This window comes from Leucopleurus acutus (assembly GCF_964270905.1).
Source record: "Leucopleurus acutus genome assembly, chromosome: 14".
Taxonomy (NCBI): domain Eukaryota; kingdom Metazoa; phylum Chordata; class Mammalia; order Artiodactyla; family Delphinidae; genus Leucopleurus; species Leucopleurus acutus.
The window spans coordinates 87,154,783-87,166,815 of NC_139156.1; positions in this window are offsets into that span (position 1 = coordinate 87,154,783).

Genomic DNA, 12,033 nt, shown 5'->3' on the forward strand with positions numbered 1-12,033 from the left:
TTCTAAAATTCATCCATCAACTCCATTAATACAGTATAAACAAGAGTTGTTCAAGTTTAAGTGCACTTCAAATATCAGGTATAAAGAACCCCCAGTAAGAAAAAGAATCCTATATCTCTTGCCAGAATGTGGTCAGCTGTGAGGTGCTCTGCTAGCTGAAAGACACATTCATTATTAAGGGGATAGAGGCTGTTTAAGTGGGATGAGAGCCAAAAAATTTTAACTACATATATGTGTTAAGAACAGTGCTAGGTTATCTCATATTCTATATCAGTCAAGGCTCACCAGTTTACATACGTGAAAAACAAATTTAAAAGTGTATTAGTAGGGCTTCCCTGTTGGCGCGGTGGTTAAGGATCCACCTGCCAGTGCACGGGACACACGTTTGAGCCCTGGTCCGGGAAGATCCCACATGCCGCGGAGGAACCAAGACCATGTGCCACAACTACTGCGCCTGCATGCTAGAGCCCGTGAACCACAGCTACTGAAGCCCATGCACCTAGACCCCGTGCTCAGCAACAACGAGAAGCCACCACAATGAGAAGCCCGCGTACTGCAACAAAGAGTAGCCCCCGCTCACCGCAACTAGAGAAAGCCCGCGCACAGCAACGAAGAGCCTAGGCAGCCAAAGATAAATAAATAAATACGTCTATTTTTAAGAAAAGTGTTTTAGTAACTTACTAAAAGGCACGCAACCAGTAAACGTGAGCAACAATTCAATCCCAAATCTGTCACACTGAAGTTTAAGCTAATACTTGAGATTAATAAAAACAGCACTAAAGTAAAAGTTCAGAGATATTTTTTATTTCATACTTTCACTAATGCTCTTTGGAGATAAATCATTTCATTTATATGGGCTTTAGTTTTCACAACTTTAATAGTTGGAAGCTTGACTAGATGATCTGTATGTAGTCTTCCAATTCTACAATGTTCCACTAATTTGGATTGCTACAATAATTGCCCTTGCAATACATGCATGCTGCCACCAAGTAGCAGTAGAGACTACTAGTTCCTTTTTTTACCCCTAGTGGGGGTGCATTTTGACAGCAGACTTATCCGTCAATAGTACAACCTGTTAGTATAACTATAAGATAACAAAATAATCTGGTATTCTTTCCTGTAAAAGAGAAGCTTTACATTGTGTCTGTGAATCGTACCAGAATCACCTGTAGGTTTTTAAATATAGAGGAAATCCTGAACCCATTGAATGAGACTCTTCAGAGACAGGACTTGGGCATCTGGAATTTTGGGTTCCCATCATTTGTATATTTTATTTCATTTTATTTTTGCCTATGTACAATATTTGTCACATCCTTTTGAATCTTTGAAACCTTCTTTTTGTTTTAAATTTTAGAATATTCCATAATCTTCACCTACTTTTCATAAGGTGTTATCTGTTATGTTTATTCGATCTTGTGCTTCTCCTGGTTAAGACTTCTTTCTTTCCTTTTTTTGTTTTTTTCGGGGCCCTGCCTCATGTCTTGCAGGATCTTAGTTCCCTGACCTGGGATTGGACCCCAGGGCCCCAGCAGTGAAAACGTCATGTTCTAAATACAGGACCACCAGGGAAGTCCCAAGATTTCAGTTTTAAATGACTTCTTTCCCCACTCTAATTCATTCCTGGGATCAGTTTCATGTTTGGACATTAAAGCAACTTTGCATTGCCAGAATAAAGCTACTTTGATTCTGATATACGATTGTTTTACATACCATGGATAAAGTTTGTGCTTCTCTTTACACATTTTGCATGCATGTTCAAAGGTGAAACTGGCCTGTGATTCTATTCTCGTAATATTCTTTATAGATTTTTTTGTTGCTTTTTTAACATTCTATACTTTATGTTTTATTTATTTATTTTTGGCTGCATTGGGTCTTCATTGCTGCATGCGAGCTTTCTCTAGTTTCGGCGAGCAGGGGTCTATTCTTTGTTGCGGTGAGTAGGTTTCTCATTGCAGCCTTCTGACCCCATGGGCTTCTGACCCCATTCGTCAGTGCTACTTCAGGTCCTCACCCCTTCCCTTCTGACCCTGGGCGGTGAAATCCTCTTTCTGCGGCTGGCGTGCGACAGAAAGTCAATGAGGCAAGAGTAGGTTTGGAGTACCCAAGGAGCAGAAAGGATGTCAGCGTGTGGAAAACAGAGTGAGCAAATTGGAGAGGAGAATGAAACAGTCAGAGAGGAAACAGAGGCCCAGATTTCTAGGTCTGTGGAGGCACTCTGAGGACTTTGCATTTTCTGTGAAGAAGCCACTGAAGAAATTTGAGTGACATGATCTGACTTATGTTTTAACAAGATCTCTCTGGATGTCACGCTGATTAGAGACTGTAGGAGAGCAAGGACAAGCCCCAGAAGACCAACAGTTGATTCAAAGAAATGATTACTCAAACATGGTCCCCCTCCTCAGTGAAGACGCAGAGCAGGAATTGGCAAATAATGGCCACGAATCAAATCAGGCTCTCAGCCTGGATCTGTGGGACTGTGAGCTAATAATGGTTCTCACGTTTAGAAAGCTTGTTGAAGAGGAAAGAAGAGGAGAAGCTACAGAAACTGTATATGGCCCACAAAGCCTAAGATATTTCAAATCCAGAAAATGCTTTCCAACACCTGACGTAAAGCATGTGGCTGGTAGGAGGTCCTCAACCAAATTTGGAAGAGGAATACATGAGTCAGTTAGTTCCTGAAAACACTGTAAAGTGACAGGTGTCAAGAAACATTTACCCCTTCACCCTTAACCTTCACAAATGATGCCAGTTCCATTGAGCTATTGAAAAATACATTCTGGCTTTCAGACAAATAACCCAGAGGACATTTTCTCACATACGCAAGGTCATAAACAACTGTCAAGTGAAGTTGAAATAGCAACAAATCAAATAATAACAAAAACCATTTTTACTGATTTTTAAATCTTACAAAGCATTTTCATGTTCATTATCTAATTTAATCCTCAAATCAACGTCATGAGATAGTTATTATTTCCCCATTAGAAATGACCACATATGAAATCCTTAGTGATTGCTCAACAAAAGCTGAAATCTTGAGTGTTGCATCTATTAAGGCCATGGTTGGGTGTTTTCCCATGGGAACATTGGATGCTAAAATCCACAGGGATTTTCAGCTCAAGATGGCAGACTAGGAAATATATTTACTTTCTGTTCCTCCTGAAACCATATCTAAATAAAACTGTAGAAATACCAAAATTAATCAACCAATAAAAGCCAAGATATTCTGGAAGTCATCAACCACAGAAAGATTTCAACACATTTCGAGAAGGCAAGCAATGAAATGGAGGAGCCATGAATAAAATAATGAAGAAAAAAAGGCTGAGCCTAAGTAAGGTCTGCACAAAGTCACTCAGCTTTTGCTGAGCTCTGGTTATAGTAAAGGGCAGAGGAAAGAAGAGGGGCTGAAAACAAGGAGACAAACGTCATTTTAGGAAAAACACTTCATTTAATGAGCTCCAGGGAACACTCAGCCTGCTGCCATACTAACTCATGAATTACAATGGATTGTTGGTAAGCAAGACAAGAAAACAGGGAAGAAACAAAAGAAACAAAAATCAAGACACTGTTTCTAACTGGACTCTTCTCAAATGAGATCGAGGAATTATGGTTCAATGCCACAGCTGTAAATCATTTCTGCTGTTGGAGAGGTTACAAAGGGCTTATAATATTTCCCTTGTTTTCAGACAGAATTTAGGTCTGAGCAAAAGCTTTTGTGTCCTCCAACCCCAAATTTTATTGGGGATGGAAGCCCAGATTTGCTGGGACATACCATAAAAAGAATCTCATGAGCAGAGGGTCAAACTGATTTTGGAATATATGAATTATGCCCAGTGTGTGTTTCAATAGGTTTATATATATATATATATATATATATATATATATATATATATATATATACATTTTTACTGATCTATATGATTTTGGGTTCTGAAACTTCTACATGTCACATGCGTGATACATAACAGACAATGTCAGCCCCAGGAGGGACAAAACACTCCAATGAAGCAAGCCAAAGAAACAAGTTTTAAGCAAGGTCAAGTGATGTGTAGACCAGGATTGTTCAATTCCTACCTGTCATGCTGAAGCTTCCAGCTCCTGAATAACAACACATGCTTCCCTTGTCCTAGACAGCCAAGAGTACGTCTCCTCTCTTGGGCATAAGAATCCCTAGAGTTACATATGGGTAGTAAAGAGTGGACCCAGCTGTCATACTCACAATAACCAAACTGTGTTGATCGTACTTTATACCAATACATCGCTCCACGCTGAAGTTGCAATAAATGATATATTTGCTTTCTAGACATGAATGAGACGCCTTACTGGATATACTCCAGGAAGGCCAGAGAAGCTGGCTTCTAATCCATACGGAACAATTCACTGGTGAATTTCTTTCAGAATAGCCCATGATTTATCTAGAATATCATCTTTACATATCTGGATCCTTCAAACTAGACAAAGGGAAAATACGGGCTTCAAGCCTCAGTTAGAAATATGGAATGGTGCCATGCTGACAACTGGTGCTCCCTGACCTGTATCTTCTGAGATTAGAACACAGTGTGGTGGATGACCAATTCATGCGTTGAACAAAAGAAGACCTCCTACAGGGCAGTGTAGCTGTTCGTTACAGGTATGGCACTTAGGGCTAAGTACCATAAGGACTACAGGAAAAAACGAAAAACAAGTAACACATGAAGCATATACGATAAGGAGGCACCACAGTCCAGAGCACAAGCTCTGGAATCACACAGGCTTGGATCGAATCCCGGCTAAGCCACTACCATCTATATACCCTGAAGGACAGGCCAAGGTTTAAATGTTCTTTTACCAAATTTCAAAACAGAAGTGAAGAAAGAACCTATCTGCCAGGAAGGGACATCGTGGGCTGCAGCATCCAGTCGGATCAGGGCTCTGCATCTCCTGCTCAGAAACCTTGGCCACCTGGCTCATGGTGATGCTGGCAGCTGAGCAGCCCTGGAGAAGGCGATCCTGTCTCCAGGTCTCGCAGAGGAGCTGGGGAGGTCTGCGGACGAGGTGGCCCACACCCTGGTAAGCTCTGGCTGCCTCCTGCCCTCAGGTCTGAGCAGGCTCTGGCCTCTGGGCCCCGTGGTGGGGAAGGCCTGGCCGATACATACGCAGGGCTGAGGGGCCTGCAGAGCCAGTCCCCAGGCAGGGTGAGCTCTGGAGGAGGCTTCCACAGTCCCCAACAGTCTCCGCATGGTGGCCCATCTGGTGCCAAACACCTGCCACCCACAGCCAGAAGTCCCAGCCACTAGAAAGTCCAGAAGGGGCCCTGCCCTTTGCCTTTGGGCCGGGGTTAAGCCAGCAGCTGGGCTTGCATGTGACCCCTGCCCCGCCCGCACTTACTCTGTGACACGTACAATGGATATGTCATAAAGCCAGGCAGAGCCAGTGCTATAAATTCAGAGGAGTTAGAATCTAGGAAGAGGCTCTCCCACTTTCACTCTCTGCTCTCAGATCAGGCAGGCAGTACCTCTAATATGGAAGCTATGGACACCACACCTCCTTCACACGCTGTCCTCTTCCATTCTGCTCCTGTTTTCCCCAGCACCCCATTTACGGCCCTGGCGGGCATCGGTTCTTCAGCACGAAGCACGTCAGACCCCGAACCTATGGACACCACACCACCTTCACACGCTGTCATCTTCCATTCTGCTCCTGTTTTCCCGACCACCCCATTTACGGCCCTGGCGGGCATCGGTGCTTCAGCAGGAAGCACTTCAGACCCCGAACCTATGGACACCACAACTCCTTCACACGCTGTCATCTTCCATTCTGCTCCTGTTTTCCCCAGCACCCCATTTACAGCCCTGGCGGGCATCGGTGCTTCAGCAGGAAGCACGTCAGACCCCGAACCTATGGAAACCACACCACCTTCACACGCTGTCATCTTCCATTGTGCTCCTGTTTTCCCCAGCACCCCATTTACGGCCCTGGCCAGCATCGGTGCTTCAGCAGGAAGCACATCAGACCCCGATCCTATGGACACCACACCTCCTTCCCACGCTGTCATCTTCCATCCTGCTCCTCTTTACCCCAGCACCCCATTTACGGCTTAGGCCGGCACTGGTGCTTCAGCAGGCAGCACCTCTAACACCAAAGCTATGGACTCCACACCTCCTTCCCAGGCTGTCATTTTCCAGTCTGCCCTGTCTCCAATAGAACCACTACCCATTTCACACCGCTGTTCCAAGTTCTGGGAACACACCACCCAGTGATAGCAATGCCTCAGCCCATGCCTCGACTCATTTACCTGCAACGTGAGCCAACAGATAGACCAACACTTCAAAGTTATGACAGAAAGTTGAGTAAGTTATACGCTTGGAATTTCATTTATTATTATTAACAAGCACAACTGTAGTGCTTAGACTATAACAAGTACTATTCTAAGGGCTTACCAAATATTAACTCACTTATTCCTCATAATGGCAATCCTAGAGGTAGGGAATATTCATAAAGTTCACTTTTCTGGGGGAAACTGAGGCCCAGAGACGTTGAAGAGCTTGCCTAATGCCACACAGTAAGTAGGTGGCAAAACCCGGGATTAAAACCAGACCGTCTAGACTTTCATCACTTTGCTGTGTCACCGTACTGTAAGTTGTGGTTAGGGAAGGAACTAAATTGACAAGACTCTGAACTAAAAGGAGAAGGGAGAAATGAGAAAATGAGTGATCCTAGAAACTAGAGTAGAGTTAGGCTCAGAAATTTCTGGTGATGAGACCCGGAAGAACAAGAACTTGGTTGGAATATTAACTTGGGGTAGTATCTGAATCCATGGAGAAATGGTTTTGTTTTCTGTAAAATTTAGAAAGGTCAGTTGGATGAAGATTAATGAAGACAAAAGTAGAAAGGAAAAGAAAAAGGTGCCTTAAGGGAGACATAACCGCTTCCCTCTACGTACCCACAGGTGGGGTCCTGTGGGAAAGGATGGAGCTCTCTCTACCGGGTTGGTCACCAGGCTGAACAAGGAGAAACATGGCAACCATTGTACTGGTTTTGATGATCTCTCAAAACCAAGGCTTCAGTTTCCAAGAACGACCTACGGTAGCATAACTAGTGTGTGTCACACGTGCCACTAAGTGTGTTTCCAGTCACACATTTTCATTGGAGAACTACTTCCTATGAGGTAGGCATTAGTTCCCTATGGCTGCTGTAACAAATGACTACAAATGTGCTTGCTTCTAACAAAACACACTTATTTTCTTATGGTTCTGGAAGACAGAGGTCCAAAACCAGTTTCCCTGGGCTGAAACCAGAAGTCGACAGGGCCATCCATCCTCCTTCTAGAGGCTCTAAGCGAGAATCTGTTTGTTTCCTCGCCAGCATTCCTTCACTTCTGGCCACATCAATGCAACCCCAACTTCGTCATCACATTCTCTTTGGAGTACAAAATCCCTCTGCCTCTCTCTTACGAGAACACCAGTGGTTATATTTGGGCCCATCCAGGTAGTCCAGGAGAATCTTCCCATCTGAGAACCATTACTTTCATCCCACTGGCAAAGTGCCTTCTGCCATTTAAGGTGACATTCACAGGTTCTGGAGAGTAGAATGTGGACATTTGGGGGCAATGGTATTATTCAGTCTACTACAAGGTAGATTCTATTATCTTTCTCAGACGTAGGAAATGACGTTTAGGGAAGTAGTTTGTCTCAGGTCTACAATTTCCAGAGTAGAGACTTAAATTCTGCCACTGACACTTTAGGACACACCCTAAACAACTTGAATCTGTGTCCTTAACTACTGCATAATCCTTGGTTAAGAGTCACACTTAGGTATCAAGACCCAATTGAATACAACACAAGTACTGTCTCCTCTTTCACTATGTTTGCCTGGTGTACTGATGAATCTTGCCCAGAGCAGAAGAGTTCAGAAAATTGTTATGCAGGTTTACGAAGAGAAAGCATTTACAAAGCATTTACTGTTTGACGTGCCCGGAGTAACGGAAGGCTTTTTCAAATAAAATATGCCACCAAAGAGTCAAGTGTCACAACAGAGGTAACCCCGTGGGAGTCACGAGGAGACTAAAATTATCTCCAATTGTGCAGGAGAGAAAAGTTTCACTGAAGGCAGGTGTAGTTCAGCCAAGCCCTACAGCACAGAAGTAGGAACGTGGGTATGTACGAATGGGAAACAGTTTAATGCAGAATGGATGAGAAATATGCATTCGACCTATTCTAAAACAACTGGCTTATTAACTCAGTAAATCGATTTAGTCAGTCCAACTAGCTTTAGCTGATTACTTATCCAGGGAATAGCTGTTTAGAGTAATTTTTGTCATAGAACAGTCAATAAAATGGTTGAACTATAGCTTTAGGCTTGCTAAGTGAAATAGATTGCTCTAGATGATTTTCAAGTGACTTACTTGGTAGTACTCACGAAATTGGGGGTTAACAATTGCTTAAGAAAACAAAGAGAATTGATTTTAAATAAAGTACTTACTGTGTGAACTATCTGTTCAGTAGCTCATGTTAAACGGATGTTTATAATCCCCATTGGACAACCAACTACTTTTTTGCAAATGGCAATGTGAATTGCTCTCACATAAACTATAGCAATGACCACCTATCTAATTTGTTGTCCAAACCAGAAATCTTCTAACAATACTGGTGTCCTAATAAAAATAAGCACGAAGGGAACACACACTGGGTGTCTCCCGTGTGCCTGTGCATGCATCTATATCTCACTGAACCCCCATAACAGCCCCCAAGAGAGGGACTCTGAGTGTCCCCATGCTGCTTGTGGAGAAATAGGCACAGGAAGGTTCAATAGTCTATCTACCTAATATCACACAGAGGGTGGGAGAGCCCGTTTTTAAACCACCTGCCTCTAATTCCAGGTGCCAGGAGCCAGACTCAGCCTACAGCTCTCTTCTGCTCGCCTGGAGGTGAAACAAGGTGTCATGATTAATCAAATCCCGTCTTCACTCATCAAGGTAGCTTGAACACCTGCACGTCCTCCAAGTAGCATGTAGCATAAGCAATAAGATGTTTGCCCCCTGATCGTCCAGGAACTTGGAATCAGCTGTGCCTGGTAAGGCTGAGCTGGTTTAGAGTGGAGAGGACCACCGATCTTCCACCTGGGCAAGTGCCTTTTGACCTCCTGCCATCAGAGGGCCGAAAACTCCAGCCTGAGAATGTGCTGAGGCCTGTAGCCTAGTTATGCCAGCTCAGAACAATGATGAGCACACGTTTTTCCAATCACCTTTCCCCATGCTCCCCGTGCCTCATACTGCCCTGCTTCTTTATTCTTTATCCCACAGATACCCAAAGCCCCTTGCCTTTGGGGAGGCAGATTTGAGACCTATTGTCACGTCACGTCCTCGCTTGGCTGCCCTGTGAATAAACCTCCTCTTTGCTGCAAACCTCAGCATTTCAGTGTTTTAGCTTGCTGCGCCTCAGACAGAATGGTTGGGAGCAGTGGTACAGGACCCTTGCATGTGAGGGAAGCTGGTTCCTAGTAGTCACATTGCGGATGTTTCCTCCTCTCGGGGTGGGGGTGGGACAGACATCCTGCTCTTCCGGAAAGGGAGAAACACAGGTGCCAAACCCTTGCCCTCAGCGTCACCCTCACCTAGGAGCTTGTTAGAAGCACCGAATCCAGGCCCCACCCAGAACTACTGAATACCAGCCTGCATTTAACAAGATCCCCAAGAGAGGCATACCCATATTAAAGTTGGAGAGGCACCAAGCTGTCATCGTCTTCTCCGCAGCTAATGAAAACGAAGCAAAGATTCATCCCGAGCCGACTCTGCCTCAGTCACCTGGATATCCCATGAGCTCATTTAATCCTCCCCAGCACCTGCAAATGAGACTGAGGGTCAGAGTGGTCTAGCACCCAAGGTTCCATAAGAGAACATGACCAAGGCTCACTGGAGCCCAGATTTCCAAAAAAGAAGGCCCCTGAGCACAGCATGGCACCACCGCAGCCCAAACCGTGGGCCTGGAGGGCAGGCCAGGCTCCCCACGCAGAGTTCACACCATTCGACAGATGCCCACAGCAGACCACAAGGCAATATGAGAAGTAACTTCTGATTGTGGAATCTCTGAATTTTGAGATTTAAAGAAAAAAATCTGTTTTCGGGGGATGGTTAAAACAGTTCTACCAAGGAGTAAAGAGAGGTCATCTCAAGGCTCCTTCTGGACTAAGAATTTAATGCCTACTTATTGAGAAATGCTCCGTGCATTTGCTCAGCCCTACGTCAAGATGAAGTTCTCTGTGCCCTAGAAGCTTAGGTTCTAAAAAGGCCACAGAAATGGGTGAGACCTAAAAAATGCCAGAACAATGCAACGGCCTTAATCAGACTGTCTTTGCTTTGCCTTGCTTACAAGTCACTGACTTTAAACTGAATATGGTGTCATGTCTTTTTGTTTCTTGAAGTTTTTTTTTTCAAAAGATCATATAAAGATTTTCTTCCATGGTAAGACTTTTATATTGTATTTTTCTTAAACTGGACTGTGGTACATTTACCCTCCATCAGATGATTGCTTATAACTCACCTTGCTTTATTAAGAATACCACTAGAGGCTTCTATGTCCCTACTAAAGAAAATCCATTTTCTAGCCCATGGAAACCAATGAAAATCCAAGATTTCAGAGCACAAGATAATGAAAATTCTCTCTATCCGCATCTTTTACTGCTTTTAATCTGTTAACAGTCCCTAAGTGTGTCAGATGAAAGGTACTGTCGTGGGAATTGACATCATTAACAGCATTCCATACAGGTAAGTCTTGATTGTTCCAATTTCTCAAAAAGCTGGACATATTTACTGCTTCTATGACATCTCTAGGGTGTGTGGAAGAAATAAAAAAGAGGCCTGTACAATGTATTTCTCCAAATATACACACAAATAGTTTGCACATACAAACAGGGAAACCTTATAAATAATGTATGGGGAGCAAAGGATTGTTGGTAACGGAACTACTCATTTCGAAAGACAACACTGTCACCAAGTGTCCCCTCACCAAAACTGACTGGGAATTTTTAGGGGCCACCAAACCAGGGATGGAGATTTTTAGGCACATTCTTGTCAGAAAAGAGAGCCTAGGGCATAAACCACTCAACCTGTTGGCACGAATGCCAGGGCAACCCAAGCAAGTGGATATACAAGCCTACGTAACGCTTGGAAGTAGGAAGCTTTGGGGGACTACACCTGGGCTGGTACTGGCCTCCCTCCCCAAAGGGACAAGGAGAGCAGAAACCTGGATGGAGTCAAGAGAGAGAACAAAGCAAGGCAAGGCTGGATATGGAGCAACGTGTGGATCCAGGAGCATGTGTCTCAGAACTGCCGGGGCTCTGCAGACCAGCTGCATCCCCATTCTCCTTGACCCTCATGGGTATAATGAACTCAGGATGGGCGCATTCCGGCTGCCAAGTCACTCCCACCTGTCCATGGAGTTGACAGTTACTTGCTCACAGTGAACCAACCTCCCTGGACCTAACAGCTACTTCAGGAGGCGGTAGTGGAGAACAAGGTGACGACAACGACCAAATGCGAAGGAGGAAAAGACGTTCAGCGGACCGACTGGGTGGACTGATGGTGTGGGGTTAAGTCTGCAGAGCTAAAGGGACCAGATGTAGAAAAGGGAAGGGGAACCATGAGGATATGGTCAAGCCCCATCGTATGGATATTTCATCCATATGTTGTATGCAAATCCCATTCAATTTGCTCTGAGTGAACAAGAGAGAACTAAATTATCCTTTAAACCATGTCAGTGACTTTATTTACCATCTCATTTGATGAGCTCATAGCCCAGGGGCAGAGGGAAATGGGAGCTGTGAGTCTGCCATCTCTCAGGAAGTCTCAGGCCTCAGAGGCCCCTCAGAGCCAAACTACCTCACCTTTTGCACTTTTCAAGCAACGTTATTCCTAAGTGCGAGTCACCCTCTTCATCAGGTTCTCCAAGAAACAGCAATCTCTCCCAATGAGACAGGAAAAATGGGCTACTTTGGCTTGCTGAGGCACAATATGTAGTTCTCCAAAATGGTACCTGCCTGGGGATTTTTCAAGAAAAGTAA